The 17,738-nt window shown below is 39.7% G+C and overlaps 1 pseudogene; it reads right to left on the bottom strand.

Moving 5' to 3' along the window:
* Window positions 1-16,637: 16,637 nt before the first annotated feature.
* On the bottom strand, window positions 16,638-17,321 carry LOC112934227 (nascent polypeptide-associated complex subunit alpha pseudogene; annotated as a pseudogene).
* Window positions 17,322-17,738: the final 417 nt, after the last annotated feature.

The raw sequence follows: 17,738 nt of genomic DNA, 5'->3' as shown, positions 1-17,738 counted from the left end.
TGCTTGATGATTGCTGGCATAGGGGTTCTTCCTCAAAATAGACAGCAATTTCCCAGGTATGATTGAAGGTGTACTGACTATAAGCTCTAGGGTATTTAACTTTAACTTTGAAGTTAAGTTCATTTCAAAAGGAAAATGTAGAAAAAATTTTCTCACATCTTGTGGCTATGCTACCATAGGGGTCAGCTATTCTAGAACCAAAATTTCTGAAATTATTTTCCCTATATGTTTGCTGGCAATAATAAAAATTTGGATGAAATTTGGAAGGTGGAAGGAAAGTAGCATTTGTATGCAGTTGGTGAAGGGCACAAGGCACTCCCAAAGCTCATGTATCTGGGGCTGAAGTCATGGTTCAACATGCTGGCTTTGGGCACCAGTCAATACTACAGCTAACCCAGATTGCACAAGACCTTCTTATCCAGCTTATTTTAGCTTTGGGCCAGGTATATGCAGATTAACAGAGTTGATGTCAGCTTTTTCAGAGCTTCCAATAGTCAAGCTTGCAGGTGGTGGAAGGTCAGATTCTAGTTTGTCTTCATTGATTCTAGCTGGCCCAATCTCTTCCTACTTCGTGTGCAGCTTTCCTTCCGTACTGCTATTTCTGTTAACAGACAGTACTTCTAATATACCATCAGATGCAGAGGCAACAATTTCCTGTATACTTCTTCACTAAGAACCACAAATGTAGAAGACCTAAATTTTAAAACAAATCTGTGGTTTGCTCCCTACTAAAACCTTATCTGATGCTTAGATTGATCCTAACATAGTTCTAGGGAAATAAAACATTAAGGTTGAATTATATACATATTTCCTGAGGCATCTGGAATTAATTCTCTAATAGGATTAAAATTCCCTGCATTAATACCTCTGTTGCAAGTGATAAAGGGGACATTGGTAGTCCATGCCACACAGTGACAAAGCAGTTGATTAAATAACTATAAGACACCTAAAATCAAATGACTTATAGAAGGCCAATGACTTATACTTTAGGCCAAATGGTACCAGTTTAGAAGATTTTTTTTTGCGTGTGGAAATAAAGACCAAAATGGAGTTTGTTGGTTACTTGAAAATGCACTAGAGAAGCTAAAGAAAATTAATAATTCAGCGCTTTAATTTTCCACCTTAAATTATGGATAAGAAAGTAAAGTTTCAAGACTTTGCACTACATAAAGACCTCATTCTTCTAGACACAGGACAGAGATTTCTGAGATCCAAATCTCAAGTGTAATCATGAAAGTGGCGGCTTTACAGAACAGAATTGTTTCATAAAATCACAGGGTTGTGTATGTTAAATGTGTGTATGTTAAATGTAGGAAATTCATTGGAAAAGGATTTGACTTTGAAAATGGGGACAGCACAGATGAACAGATTCAGTAAAATTGAATACCTTAAAACTAAATTTTCCTGAGCCTGAGTCTAAATTTCCTGAGTAGAAGTACATCTTCCTCCCCTGAGTGAGGAACGTTGTCTCTCTTTGTCTGAAGAACCTATAATGGCTAACCCTGAAGCAACAATGAAACATTGATTCTTATGATGATGTACCTCCACAAATCTTATTGCTTTTAGACCTATAACCAGATATAACCAGATTCAAGTCCCAGAAGACCCAAAAGCAATATGCCAATAAAAGTCAATATGAGATTGACCATTCCATATACGGAATAGATCCTAAGTCATATGGGGCAAAATGGAAGAAATATAATGTTGGATCAGATTGAATTTGTTGATTTGTTCGCATTAAGTACAGATTCTGGATTCAATAGGTTAGCCTCAGTAACTAAAATAAATTCTAAGAGTTTTCTTGAAGTATCAACAGAACTTTGGACTCAAAAAGGGCCTATACCAAATGAAGTTAAAATTTTACAACTTCTTTGGTTCAGATAGAAGAAAGTATCCAAAGGCTAAAGAAGATAAGAATTTAGAGTGGATTCATCATGAAAACACTTTCTTAATTCCTTATATTCTTCAGAATGACTAAAGATTATTTGCTTCACCAAAGCTGTGATAAATATATCCAGGAGGGGATTCTAGTATTCTTGATCCTCAGTGATCCCACTGTTGAGATCAGTGATCTCAGTGGCCTATTATCTGTAGGCCAGGAATAAGTGTAGGAACTACTACAACTGCATTGGAATCCCTAATGAAGGGATGATGCATCCTAGGGTGGCAGGGACTGACCTATGGTATTTAATTTCCAGAGTTAAGTTAAATATGGTTATTATAAAGGTCTCTACAAATAGTTACTAAACAAAGCCAAAGTAATTGTCAGAGTGACTTGAAGTTCAGATGTCAGTGGTCTTGGATAATTGTTCATGGTGTTCTTAAAACTGAAAGGAGTCTACTAAAGTCTTACTTGATACTATAAACAGAAAAGCTTTAGTCTAGTGAGCAGAATCCTGACTGGAATCGCAATGGACAGTTGCGACCTCTTCACAAATTCTTATACCTGATCCCTTCCATAAATTCAGAGTACCTTGCATGAAGGGGAGACTGGATCCTTAAGGAAGGAAGTTTCTATGCATTTAAAAATGTATGCTGTAAATCTTCCTTATGGCCTTTCCAAAAGGGATCTACAGCCATTTAGATGGTAACTGTGCATTGGAGAAGCACATATAAAAAGCATTTGGTGTATAATTGGATAACGGTTCTGAACTACCACTATTCTTTGGAGACCCAAACCACCAATGTGATCTACAAATCTGAGTAAGGTGGAGGCCAGGGGATTAATAAATTCTGGTTAAGATTCATCTCTCTCTCTCTCTCTCTCACACACACACACACACACACACACACACACACACACACACAAGATTCATCTCACAGTGAGCTCAGTAGGTTCCTGAACAAATCCTGTGGTTATTTCTTCAGTCCAGAGATCATACTGGAATAGATATGCTCACCAACAGACAGAACCCCAAGAATAATAATTTATCTTTTCATCACAGATCTTTCTAATGAGTCATTTTATTTCTTCTTAAAGGAGTTTGAGGCCATGATATTAAGAAAGACCATGTGGAAGCTACTAAACTGCCCCCGTCAATCAAATAAATGTTGCATCCTGGAAGTTTTACAGAAGTTGGTGCCATTATCAAAGACCTGAAAGATGCACTGCATGGTGAATCTTATCATAGTCTCATTTAACTCACCTATTTTTCCTGTACATAAGAGAGTTGGATTTTGCAGAATAACAGTGGATTATCATAAATTTAATCAGGTAGTGACTCCAGATGCAGCCACCATTTCAGATGTGATTTTGATACTGGAGAAAATAGACATGATCCCTAGCATGTTGCATGTATCAATTGATGTAAAAAAAATGCTACTTTGATTTGTATATGCTATCTTTTTATTGGGAACTATTTACTTTACCTGACAGAAATATGTATTTACTGTCCTACCCTAGGGCAATATCAACTGCCTAGCCCAATATCTTAATTTTGTCCATAGATACTTTGATGACCTCTCAATTCCAGAACAACACTAAGCTGTTCAATTAATGATATGATTCTCATTGGATATGTTGAGAAAGAGGCAGCTTTACTAGACACATTGATACATATGTGTACCAGACAGAAGAGCGGTAAATCTACAGAAATTCAGGAGTCCTCCACTTCAGTGAAATTTCTAGAGTCAGAGCATCTGGAACATGTCAAGATATGACTTTCAAGGTGAAGGAAATATTGTTGTAGCTGCAAATTGTTTCATGTCTATGGAATTTATTGATTCCCATGATTATCATCATACTGTGGAAGCTAGCATGATAGAATAGTGAAAAAGCCTTTAGGAGATTTGGTTACTGTGCCAGATGGGCACATCTAACAAACATTCATAACTCAGGAAACCAGGGATAAAATTTGGGGGTAATTCTTTTACTCTTACCCCTAGTGGATGAACCATTAGTGAAAGTTCGCTTTCTGTCTCATATCTTTGAGTTCTGCTGCTTGATACGTCTTAATTCCCAAGGAATAAATATTCTCACAAGAGGACAAAATTGTTTTTATTAAACTAGACGTTGACGAGCACCTGGGTGGCTCAGTAGGTTAAATGTCTGCTTTCAGCTCAGATCATGATCCCAGTCATCAAACCCCATATCAGGCTACCTTCTCAGCAGAGAGTCTGCTTCTTCCTCTGCCCCTCACTCTGCTCATACTCTTTTTCTCTCTCTTTCTCAGATAAGTAAATAAAATCTTACACTAGAGGTTGAGATTACCACTCAGCCACTTTAGAATTCTTGTGACAGTGAATCTGCTGGCAAAGAAGGGGATTACTATGCTCTCTGGGATAACTGATCCTGATTCTTCAACAGAAATCAATTTGCTACTCTGGGGTAAAGACCATAGGCCTGGAATGAAGCAGATACCTTGGCTACTCTCTTAATGCCCCACATTTTGGGGTAAAGTTAATGGAAAACTACAAGTACTCAATAGAAGCAGGATGCTAAAGCTCAGACCTTTCAGAAATGAGAGTTTGTGTCATCCTCTGAGGGAAGGATCCATGAACTACTGAAGAGCTCTCTGAATGCAAAGGTAAGATGGAAGTGTCAAATTATAAATATCAGCTACACAATTATACTTAGGACTTTATTCCTTATATTTATATCAATATGTGTGCATGAATTCATTCAATTCTTTTTTTAAAATCCCACAATCCTTATAATTTAACATAAAGTAACTTAATAATACTTAAGCCTACTCAACATTGAAAATGTGCCTCAGCTAGAAGAGAAAAGAACATTACTCAAAAAAGAGATAAAGTGACTTTGGGACTTTTATCCTTTTTTTGGAGAGAGGGTTAGTGTGTTTTTGGTTGTATGAAGTTCAGTTGCATTGTTTGAATAGGACTTTGCTTGTATCTTTCTTTGAGGGTTAAGTATAGTTAAAAGATGTACACATGTATTCAAGATGGCAAAAGGTGAACTGGGTTGTTTTCCCACTTTTTCAACTTAGCTAAGCTAAACAACATTTTCTAGGATTCTTTTCCTATGTAGTTCCAGGCTAGAGTTGTGTTGAGAGTTTAACTAAACTATTTTATAATAGTGTTGCCTCAGCATCCATTTTGTGTGGCCAAGCAGCCTGTGGGGCCTTGAAATGACACTAACTCCTCCTGTGAGCATGTGCTATACATAACACTATGAAGAGCCACAAGTAAATGTGATGTGATTCTTGCTATTCTGATACCCTAAGATGGCTCTGACAACCCCCTTGTCATAAGCACTCTCTCCTGCCTCCCAGGGCCTTCTTATACTCCCTATAGGTAAGGTCCCCAGGAAGCTTTTCAAAATCTCGCTTTTGTTTGGTTTGAATTTATCAATCTGGCCTTAGCTTGGGAAGCCCTAAAGCACTCCACCGGTGGACTCTATTAAAAGCATGTGCCCCAGGTTCTGCTGGACTCTGTTGACTCTTCCTAGGTGTCCCTGTGTGGTTCCTAAGGCACGTGGTTCCTACAAAGGAAATTTCTGTGAGAATTTGAGGGGCATAAAAAGCAGTCATTCCACTCTGAAGGTCAGAGTTTGGCATCAGGCAGCACTGCAGCTTTTGAATATAGTTAGTGATGTTTTGTCCAAGTAGGCCTCCAGGCTTTTGCGCTACCAAAGATCTTCTCAAGCCTGTTTTTGGGTAAGGTGGTTATGCAATCCGGCAGCAGAGGTCATTGACTTCTACAGATTATACAGATCTTGAGGATGGAAATGGTGAGAGAGAAATGATTTCAATTTCCATTTTTCCACAGGTGTTCCAATTTCTCTCAATTCTCTCACTTCACACCTGGCTGTTTTCCTGAGGTTGGCTCTGCAATTCCAAACAGAGTCAGAGGCAGCTGCCTTTCATGGACTTTTTACCAGTTTCCATAATTTCCTTAGGTTTCATCCCTCTTGGAATCCTATGAATTTCCATAATTCCTAATAATCCTGTTTCCCTAGATAAACTTATGATAGTTATTTATGTGTCAACTAGACCAAAGGTGCTCAGATATTTAATTAAATGTTATTCTGGGTGTGCCTATAAGGGGATTTCTGGATGAGATTAACAATTGAATCAGTAGACTGAATAAAGCAGAATGCCTTCCACAATGTAAGAAGACATCATTCAATTCATTGAAGTCCTAAATAGAACAAAGAGACTGAAGAAGAGAGAATTTCTCTCTTTGCTTGATTATCTTTGGGGTGGAATATCAGTTTTCTCCTGCCTTTGGACTCATGCTAGGGCTAGAATTTATACCAGCTACTCTCCTGGTTCTCTGGCTTGCAGATTCAAAATGGAAGTATACCACTCAACTGTCCTGTGCCTCTAGCTTCCTGACTTGCAAATCTTGGGACTTCTTATTCTCTGTAACCACACAAGCCAATTCTGTATAATAATTGACTTGTGTATAGTTATTGACGCATATGCACACGCTCTCTCTCTGAAATATAACTATATACATACAATATGCTATATACATATATACACATATATATTATATGTATGTGTGTATATATGTATATACATGTATATGTGTATATATACATGTGTGTGTGTATATATATATATATATATATACACACACACACACAATATAGCTCTCTTGTTTCTCTGGAGAACATGGGTGAGCTCAAAACTCTGACAAGCACATATTCTACAAAAATAAATGGAAATGTTGATCTTTAAAATCCCTGAAAGTACCCCAATGGTTCTTTTAGTATGTTTGTAATTCATGAAGATTGAGTGAAATTTTGAGTGCCATACTTTAGGAAAGACATTTAAAAGCTTGAATCCAGAAATTTTATAGTCAGAAGCAATAAAAAGCTTATGGTGGCCCTCTTTCCCATATGTTACTCAAAATGAATATCAATGATAATCTGTAAAATAAACATAATATACCCAACTAAATTCTAATTATTTCCAAGATAATTATTTTAATAAATGGAAAAATAAACATATTAAATGCCAAACATTTTAAAATTATCTCTATCTCCCTCCCTTTTGATGTTCCTGTGTTTTCTAGTACACTAAACATATATGCGTAGTTTAACTATAGGAAATTGTAGTAGACTCCAAAAATAGTTCTCCATGTATCTTTGCAAGGTGACATTGTAGCTCCTTCCATGAAGAGGTGGAGTCTTTCCCATTCTTTGAATCTGGGGTGACTCTTAACAAATTTTGATCAATAGTATATAGTAGAATGGCTTAGATGCCAGTCCTGAGTTGGGTCTCAACTCTCCTTGTGCTGCTTCTTACTCTCAGAGGCCTGTGCAAGTCTGAGCTAGCCTATTAGGAGATGAAGATCATGTAGAAGAGAGGACAGTTGCCCCAGCTGAGGCTTTCCAACCCTATCTACTACTAGTAAATATTGAAACATGTAAGGGAGCCCAGCCAACATTGCCAGAGCTGTTTACCTGACCCACAACAACCTGGGGATATAAGAATACATCCAGCTGAAACCAGAAGAACTATATGACATATAGACTCATGAGGGATAAAAACTGGTGTTTCTTTTAAGCCACTGGCTATTGAGGTGGTTTGTTATATCCCAATGGCTAAATGAGAAAGAAATCCAGCACTGGACATTATATAAGCAGGAGTATATAGAGAGGAAGGTGATTAACATGTCAAGAAGTCTGAAAATCAAGCTGTATGAGATTGAATTGAAAAGATTAGGATATTTAGCATAGAAAGCAAGGATTTTAGGAGGGGCATAGTGGCTTCCCTAAAATAATTGGTGAACTGTTATGTAAGAGGGGGTTATATTTACCCAGCATAAATTTAGAAGGCAAACAGTAAACACTGGCAGATATTAAGATGTAGAAAACCATTGTAAAAGAGATATATAAATTGTAGATCTTGCTTAAATTTATATGGTGAGGGTGGTGCCTTACAGTGCAGTTACTTTTTGTCATTAGAAATGCTCATAAATGGTGTTGGGAAAATTGGACAGCCACATGAAGAAGAATGAAAATATACCATTCTCTTACAACATACACAAAGATAAACTCTAAATGGATGAAAGATCTAAATGTGAGACAAGAGTCCATCAAAATCCTAGAGGAGAACACAGGCAACACCCTTTTTGAACTTGGCCACAGTAATTTCTTGCAAGATACATCCATGAAGGCAAGAGAAACAAAAGCAAAAATGAACTATTGGGACTTCATCAAGATAAAAAGCTTCTGCACAGCAAAAGAAACAGTCAACAAAACTAAAAGACAACCTACAGAATGGGAGAAGATATTTGCAAATGACGTATCAGATAAAGGGCTAGTATCCAAGACCTATAAGGAACTTATTAAACTCAACAGCAAAGAAACAAACAATCCAATCATGAAATGGGCAAAAGACATGAACAGAAATTTTACAGAGGAAGACACAGACATGGCCAACAAGCACATGAGAAAATGCTCCAAATCACTGGCCATCAGGGAAATGAAAATCAAAACCACAATGAGATACCACCTCACCCCAGTGAGAATGGGGAAAATTAACAAGGCAGGAGACAACAAATGTTGGAGAGAATGTGGAGAAAGGGGAATCCTCCTGCACTGTTGGTGGGAATGTGAACTGGTGCAGCCACTCTGGAAAACTGTTTGGAGGTTCCTCCAAGAGTTAAAAAAGACCTGCCCTATGACCCAGCAATTGCACTGCTGGGGATTTACCCCAAAGATACAGATGCAGTGAAATGCCAGGACACCTGCACCCCGATGTTTATAGCAGCAATGTCCACAATAGCCAAACTGTGGAAGGAGCCTCGGTGTCCATTGAAAGATGAATGGATGAAGAAGATGTGGTTTATGGAATATTACTCAGCCATTAGAAACGACAAATACCCACCATTTGTTTCAACGTGGATGGAACTGGAGGGTATTATGCTGAGTGAAATAAGTCAATTGGAAGACAAACATTGTATGTTCTCATTCATTTGGGGAATATAAAAAATAGTGAAAGGGAATAAAGGGGAAAGGAGAAAAAATGAGTGGGAAATATCAGAAAGGGATACAGAACATGAGAGACTCTTAACTCTGGGAAACGAACAAGGGGTGGTGGAGGGGGAGGTGGGTGGGGGTGTGGGGGTGACTGGGTGATGGTCACTGAGGGGAGCACTTGATGGGAGGAGCACTGGGTGTTATTTTGTATGTTGGCAAATTGAACTCCTATTAAAAAAAGAACAAAAGAAAAAAAGAAATGCTCATACAGAATGGATGAACTTTTCACAAATTCGTTTCAGAAGGCAAACTTCTTTCTTCTTTGGGTTGAAGTTTTGACTAGGTAACATATAACATTAGGTCCAAATTTATATGTGTGGTGACAATTATACGTTTCTTTTCTTTAAATATGCTTTTTATAATTATCAGTATCCAAAAATTTTTAGTCTTTAAATACCAATAATATAACTGTTTGATTTCCTATTCATTTGGACTTGAGCTGATGATATCGTAACCATACTCCAAGTGGAATAATCTGAAAATCTTTCCACCATCTTACTATCAATAACAAGTGAAGGCATTACATTAGAAAGCTTATCTTTTAGTAAGGATGGAAAATAATAAACAAATATGAATTCCATTTATTGTGTATTGATCCATAACCTTCTCAGGAGCTTAGCAGGTATACTTAAAACTGGCTCTCATACTCAGAGGGTAGGAAGAAGCCAAAGAAAGAGGAAGACCATTTGCAGTTTTAATTTTACAGTTTTAATAAGCAAAGAGAATTTACATACAACACTTGTCTTGGATGGCAGCAGGACGGATGTACTCCACATCCACTTGCCAAATCTTAAAAATTTAAAAGGGGGTCTTTTTTTATAATAAATTTATTTTTTATTGGTGTTCAATTTACCAACATACAGAATAACACCCAGTGCTCATCCCATCAAGTGCAGGTGTCCCGGCATTTCATTGCATTTGAATCTTTAGGGTAAATTGCCAACACTGCAATTGCTGGGTCGTAGGTCAGGTCTATTTTGAACTCTTTGAGGAACCTCCACACAGTTTTCCAGAGTGGCTGCATCAGTTCACATTCCCACCAACAGTGTAAGAGGGTTCCCTTGTCTCCGCATCCTCTCCAACATTTGTGGTTTCCTGCCTTGTTAATTTTCCCCATTCTCACTGGTGTGAGGTGGTATCTCATTGTGGTTTTGATTTGTATTTCCCTGATGGCAAGTGATGCAGAGAATTTTCTCATGTGCATGTTGGCCATGTCTATGTCTTCCTCTATGAGATTTCTCTTCATGTCTTTTGCCCATTTCATGATTGGATTGTTTGTTTCTTTGCTGTTGAGTTTAATAAGTTCTTTATAGATCTTGGAAACTAGCCCTTTATCTGATACGTCATTTGCAAATATCTTCTCCCATTCTGTAGGTTGTCTTTGAGTTTTGTTGACTCTATCCTTTGCTGGGCAAAGGCTTTTTATCTTGATAAAGTCCCAATAGTTCATTTTTGCTTTTGTTTCTTTTGCCTTCATGGATGTATCTTGCAAGAAGTTACTGTGGCTGAGTTCAAAAAGGGTGTTGCCTGTGTTCTCCTCTAGGATTTTGATGGACTCTTGTCTCACATTTAGATCTTTCATCCATTTTGAGTTTATCTTTGTGTATGGTGAAAGAGAGTGGCCCAGTTTCATTCTTCTGCATGTGGATGTCCAATTTTCCCAGCACCATTTATTGAAGAGACTGTCTTTCTTCCAATGGATAGTCTTTCCTCCTTTATTGAATATTAGTTGACCATAAAGTTCAGGTTCCACTTCTGGGTTCTCTATTCTGTTCCATTGATCTATGTGTCTGTTTTTGTGCCACTACCACAGTGTCTTGATGACCACAGCTTTGTAGTACAACCTGAAATCTGGCATTGTGATGCCCCCAGCTATGGTTTTCTTTTTTAAAATTCCCCTGGCTATTCGGGGTTTTTTCTGATTCCACACAAATCTTAAAATAATTTTTTACTAACTCTCTGAAGAAAGTGCATGGTATTTTGATAGGGATTGCATTAAATGTGTAAATTGCCCTGGGTAACATTGACATCTTCACAATATTAATTCTGCCAATCCATGAGCATGGAATATTTTTCCATCTCTTTGTGTCTTCCTCAATTTCTTTCAGAAGTGTTCTATAGTTTTTAGGGTACAGATCTTTTACCTCTTTGGTTAGGTTTATTCCTAGGTATCTTATGCCTTTGGGTGCAATTGTCAATGGGATTGACTCCTTAATTTCTCTTTCTTCACTCTCATTGTTAGTGTATAGAAATGCCATTGATTTCTGGGCATTGATTTTGTATCCTGCCACGCTACCGAATTGCTGTATGAGTTCTAGCAATCTTGGGGTGGAGGCTTTTGGGTTTTCTATGTAGAGTATTATGTCATCGGCGAAGAGGGAGAGTTTGACTTCTTCTTTGCCAATTTGAATGCCTTTAATGTCTTTTTGTTGTCTGATTGCTGAGGCGAGGACTTCCAGAACTATGTTGAACAGCAGTGGTGAGAGTGGACATCCCTGTCTTGTTCCTGATCTTAGGGGAAAGGCTCCCAGTGCTTCCTCATTGAGAATGATATTTGCTGTGGGCTTTTCGTAGATGGCTTTTAAGATGTTGAGGAATGTTCCCTCTATCCCTACACTCTGAAGAGTTTTGATCAGGAATGGATGCTGTATTTTGTCAAATGCTTTCTCTGCATCTAATGAGAGGATCGTATGGTTCTTGGTTTTTCTCTTGCTGATATGATGAATCACATTGATTGTTTTATGAGTGTTGAACCAGCCTTGTGTCCCAAAAATAAATCCTACTTGGTCATGGTGAATAATTTTCTTAATGTACTGTTGGATCCTATTGGCTAGTATCTTGTTGAGAATTTTTGCATCCATGTTCATCAGGGATATTGGTCTGCAATTCTCCTTTTTGGTGGGGTCTTTGTCTGGTTTCAGAATTAAGGTGATGCTGGCCTCATAAAACGAATTTGGAAGTATTCCATCTCTTTCTATCTTTCCAAACAGCTTTAGTAGAATAGGTATGGTTTCTTCTTTAAATGTTTGATAGAATTCCCCTGGGAAGCCATCTGGCCATGGACTTTTGTGTCTTGGGAGGTTTTTGATGACTGCTTCAATTTCCTCCCTGGTTATCGGCCTGTTCCGGTTTTCTATTTCTTCCTGTTTCAGTTTTGGTAGTTTGTGGCTTTCCAGGAATGCGTCCATTTCTTCCAGATTGCCTAATTTATTGGCGTATAGATGTTCATAATAGGTTTTTAAAATCGTTTGTATTTCCTTGGTGTTGGTAGTGATCTCTCTTTTCTCATTCCTGATTTTATTAATATGAGTCATCTCTTTCTTCTTTTTAATAAGGCTGGCTAATGGTTTATCTATCTTATTAATTCTTTGAAAGAACCAACTCCTGGTTTTGTTGATCTGTTCCACAGTTCTTCTGGTCTCGATTTCATTGAGTTCTGCTCGAATCTTAATTAACTCTCTTCTGCTGGGCATAGGGTCCATTTGCTGTTTTTTCTCTAGCTCCTTTATGTGTAAGGTTAGCTTTTGTATTTGAGTTCTTTCCAGTTTTTGAATGGATGCTTGTATTGCGATGTATTTCCCCCTTAGGACTGCTTTTGCTGCATCCCAAAGATTTTGAATGGTTGTATCTTCATCTCATTAGTTTCCATGAATCTTTTTAATTCTTCCTTAATTTCCTTGTTGACCCTTTCATCTTTTAGCAGGACGGTCCTTCACCTCCACGTGTTTGAGGTCCTTCCAAACTTCTTGTTGTGATTTAGTTCTAATTTCAAGGCATTATGGTCTGAGAATATGTGGGGTACGATCCCAATCTTTGGTATCGGTTCAGACCCGATTTGTGACCCAGTATGTGGTCTATTCTGGAGCAAGTTCCATGTGCACTTGAGAAGAAGGTGTATTCAGTTGAGTTTGGATGTAAAGTTCTGTAGATATCCGTGAAATCCATCTGGTCCAGCGTATCATTTAAAGCTCTCGTTTCTTTGGAGATGTTGTGCTTAGAAGACCTATCGAGGGTTGAAAGAGCTAGATTGAAGTCACCAAGTATAAGTGTATTATTCTCTAAGTATTTCTTCACTTTGGTTATTAATTGATTTAAATATTTGGCAGCTCCCACATTCGGGGCATATATATTGAGGATTGTTAAGTCCTCTTGTTGGATAGATCCTTTAAGTATGATATAGTGTCCCTCTTCATCTCTCACTACAGTCTTCGGGGTAAATTTTAGTTTATCTGATATAAGGATGGCTACCTCTGCTTTCTTTTGAGGACCATTTGAATGGTAAATGGTTCTCCAACCTTTTATTTTCAGGCTGTAGGTGTCCTTCCTTCTAAAACGAGTCTCTTGTAGACAGCAAATAGATGGGTCCTGCTTTTTTATCCAGTCTGACACCCTGCGCCTTTTGATGGGGTCATTAAGCCCGTTCACGTTCAGAGTTACTATTGAGAGATATGAGTTTAGTGTCACCATGATATCTATTCAGTCCTTGCTTTTGTGGATTGTTCCACTGAACTTCTTCTTAAAGGGGAATTTTAAGAGTCCCCCTTAAAATTTCTTGCAGAGCTGGTTTGGAGGTCACATATTCTTTCAGTTCCTGCCTGTCTTGGAAGCTCTTTATCTCTCCTTCCATTTTGAATGAGAGCCTTGCTGGATAAAGTATTCTTGGTTGCATGTTCTTCTCATTTAGGACCCTGAATATATCCTGCCAGCCCTTTCTGGCCTGCCAGGTGTCTGTGGAGTGGTCTGCTGTTACCCTAATACTCCTCCCCATAAAAGTCAGGGATTTCTTGTCTCTTGCTGCTTTAAGGATCTTCTCTTTATCTTTGGAATTTGCAAGCTTCACTATTAGATGTCGAGGTGTTGAACGGTTTTTGTTGATTTTAGGGGGGGATCTCTCTATTTCCTGGATCTGAATGCCTGTTTCCCTTCCCAGATTCGGAAAGTTTTCAGCTAGGATTTGTTCAAATACATATTCTGGCCCTCTGGCCCTTTCTGCGCCCTCGGGAACCCCAATTAAATGTAGGTTTTTCTTCCTCAGGCTGTCATTTATTTCCCTTAATCTATCCTCATGGTCTTTTAATTGCCTGTCTCTTTTTTCCTCAGTTTCCCTCTTTGCCATCAACTTGTCTTCTATGTCACTCACTCATTCTTCCACCTCGTTAACCCTCGTCGTTAGGACTTCTAGTTTGGATTGCATCTCATTCAATTGATTTTTATTTTCTGTCTGATTAGCTCTAAATTCTGCAGTCATGAAGTCTCTTGAGTCCTTTATGCTTTTTTCTAGATCCACCAGTAGCTGTATAATAGTGCTTCTGAATTGGCTTTCTGACATTGAATTGTAATCCAGATTTTGTAACTCTGTGGGAGAGAGGACTGTTTCTGATTCTTTCTTTTGAGGTGAGGTTTTCCTTCTAGTCATTTTGCTCAGTGCAGAGTGGCCAAAAGCATGTTGTATTGGGAAAAGGAGAAAAAGAGAGGAGAGAAAGAAGGAAAGAAAAGAGAAAAAGAAAAAAGAAAAAGGAAGAAAAAAAAAAGAAAAAAAAGGAGAAGAAAAAGAGAAAGAAAAAGAAAGAGGAAAAAAAGGGTGGGGGAAGGAAACAAATCAAAAAGCAAAATAAATAAATAAATAAAAAACCAACCAAACAAACAACAACAACAACAACAACAAAAACACGGGGGAGTATCTTCTGATTCTGTATACTTTAAGTCCCTTGACTTCCCCTGGAACTGGTCCGTCTAGCTGGTCTTCTGGGGGAGGGGCCTGTTGTGCTGATTTTCAGGTGTTAGCACTTGGGGGAGCTGCTCAGCCCCTGCCTGGTGCAGGGCTCAGTGGGGATTGTTTACCCCGTGAGGCCCCAGGAGGAACAGCCACAGTGGCGGGGCCAGCTCTGGAGCCCTGGAGTCAGCCCCCGCAGTAACTCCGGGGCTCTCCGTCTGCAGGGCCTGGAGGCTCCGGGGCGGGGCCGCTGATCTGCTCAGTTCTAGGCAGGAGCGTCCTTGCTGTCCTGGGCCCTCCTGGCCTCTGCCTGTCCCGGGGGGAGGCCGGATCCTGGGCTGTGTCCCAGCGCCCTGTGCTCCGGGGCCTGCGCTGTTGGATTCGCGCTCCGGCCGTGCAGCCCCTTCTGCACGGAGGCTCTTCCTCTGCTGGAGCCGCCGCCCAAGCCCCTCCGAGCTGCTCCGGGACCCACCGTGCGCGCTGTAGCCCTTAGGGAGCTCGGCGCACTCTCCCGGGGCGCAGGTGCCTGTTAGTGTCCCAGGGAGCCCGAGGGCATCCCCGCCCTACTGGGTCCTGCTTCAAATCCCTGGGGGCGCCTTTCCGCCCGGGAAGGTTGGTGCAGCTCCTCCTCCTCCGGGACGGGGCTCTCCTGTCCTGGGGACTCTCGCCCCGGCCTCAGCCCGGCTCCTCGTGGGGCCCCTCCCCCTTGGAGGCCTTTTGTTTATTTCTTTTTCCCCGTCTTCCTACCTGGATAGAAGCGTGAACTCTTCTCACTGTAGCGTTCCAGCTGTTCTCTCTTTAAATCTCAGGCCAAATTCGTAGATTTTCAGGATGATTTGAAGGTTATCTAGGTAATTTGGTGGGGACAGGTGATTTGGGGACCCTACTCTTCCGCCACCTCTCCTCTCCCCTCTCTAAAAGGGGGTCTTAATGGATTCAGTCACACATATCATACAGGTGTTCTCAACACTGCATGCTTGTCTCAAAGCTCTGTCCTTAGAGCAGCATCTGGGATCAGGAAAGACCAGTGGAACCCATATTCCAAGGACGGGCAATGGAGTAAGGAGCCTCCAAGTGCCAGGGCCCACTCAGCTCACAGGTCACTTGGCAGTCACGTCTTTTCAATGATGTTCCCCAACACTGTGAAGTAGTGATAATGCTAAGAAGAAAAATTAAGCATGGTAAAGAGACATAAATTAGTAGATGGGTTCATGTTTTGGAAAAATGATCAGAGAGCTCCTCTGATCTGATATTTGAGGGCTGATATCAGGGAAGGGCTGATATTTGAGCAGAGCCTGACTGAAGCTAGGAACAAACGTGGTAAACAAGGGGAATAATTTACCATATGGAAGAGGTGGGGAAGAAGTTTTGCTAGACATAGTCAATGAAATGCAAGAAAGGCTACATGCCAAAATGAGGTGAGGCAAAGGAAAGAGACAGGGAGAAATTAGAGTAGTAGATGGTGGTTAGGTTATGTAAAGTATTGTAGGTCATGATAAGAACTTGGCATTTTATTTAAAGTATAATGCAAAGCCACTGGAAGGTGACTAGGCACTTGGCGGGATATGTATTCGATTTCATGTGTTTCACTCTTGCTTTTGGGGAGACATAAAGTTACAGTGGGGGGAAGTTAGGGACAGAGGTCATTGATCCTTGGCCCAACTGCTATTATATCCACACTTTCCTTTCTCAAGTTCCTCCTTGGTATTATAGATTCTAGGCTTTTTTATGAGACAGCTGGGTAAGACACTAAAAGTGGAGGGAAGAGAGGAGCCAGGCTATTTTCCCAATCGTCTTTCTCTCTGCCTTGTCACTGACTATGAGCTGAATGAATTACATTAGTTCTGCTTTCACTGGCATAAGTAGTGAGTATACTTTTGTGCTTTAGTTATTCCTCATTCCCCCTCATCCAACTAGAAGCTATAACTTTATTAATGATAGAATGAGTACAAATTTCAAACCAAGCTGCAGTTATTCTTTTGAAACACCAAAAAAAGATCTTGTTTTCAGATGGTTACATTGTTGTTCTGTAATAGCATTTACAATATCATTACTGTTGTTCTTTAGGGGTTGGACTATCTTTGCTTTTGACATATTTGCTTGTGACATGACCAATTCTATGTCCTTAACCTCTACACCAGTTTCATTAATCTCTTCCTCTTCACTCTTGCACAGTTGGAGTCTATGTGTTTTCCTGAGTGTTTGAGATAGCTTCACCTTGAACTTTGAATATCTCAGTAGTTACTAGTTGTGCCTGCTGAGAAAAATCCTTGATTTTGGCTTCCCCCAAAACTGTGTACATATCTGAAGCTGGGGTCTTGTAGACTTCTGGTTTTGTGATGACAAAGAAGATATTCTTAGAGTTCTAGATAGTGACACTCCTAATCCCTGTAGCCTGACAAAGACCCAGTTTGGACATAGCTTTCCATGCCTTCTTTTCATTTCAGCTTTGTTTTGCTTTACTGACTGGACCTTCATTGATTTCAGCTGTGGCTGCCAGCTGGGCTTATTGTGTGGTCACCTGTGTAGAATTCTGTTCCTTGAGCTCTGGTACTGATTCACACTGTTGGATTCTGTTCCAGACTCTGTCTCAGCCTGAGGCCCTGGCAACTCCTGCTCTGTAGCAGGGATGGCTTCTGTGGCTTCACCAGGCATTTTGTGCAGGGATTGTGGAACCAAGGGATTGTGGTGGCAGAAAGAGAGTGAGCTATGCCTCTTCTTTTTGAACCTCATGGTTGAGGAGTTCTCCAGAGTGATTTGTTTATCTAATTGGTCTATGATCTGACTGAATCAAGCAAAGCTGAAGCAAGAATACTGTCATGAAACTATTCCAGGAATCTAGGCAAGAGTAGAACAAGTTAAACAAGTTTTTGTAACAGCATGGACAAGGTGACAAATTATGAAATTTGGGATCTCTTTTAAATATAAAACTCACATGGTTTTTGATGCAATTAAAGAAAAGAAATATGTCTTCAATGTTTAGTTTGAAAAACAGGGTAAAGGCAGTATTGTTGATAGATACGGAGAAGATTGAGGAAGGAAGAGATCAGGAGGGGAGGGTGTATGAACCGA

The sequence above is a fragment of the Vulpes vulpes genome, chromosome 4, assembly GCF_048418805.1.
Source record: "Vulpes vulpes isolate BD-2025 chromosome 4, VulVul3, whole genome shotgun sequence".
Lineage (NCBI taxonomy): Eukaryota > Metazoa > Chordata > Mammalia > Carnivora > Canidae > Vulpes > Vulpes vulpes.
Note: the sequence above shows the minus strand (reverse complement) of the source record. Positions and strands in the feature narration are given on the sequence as shown.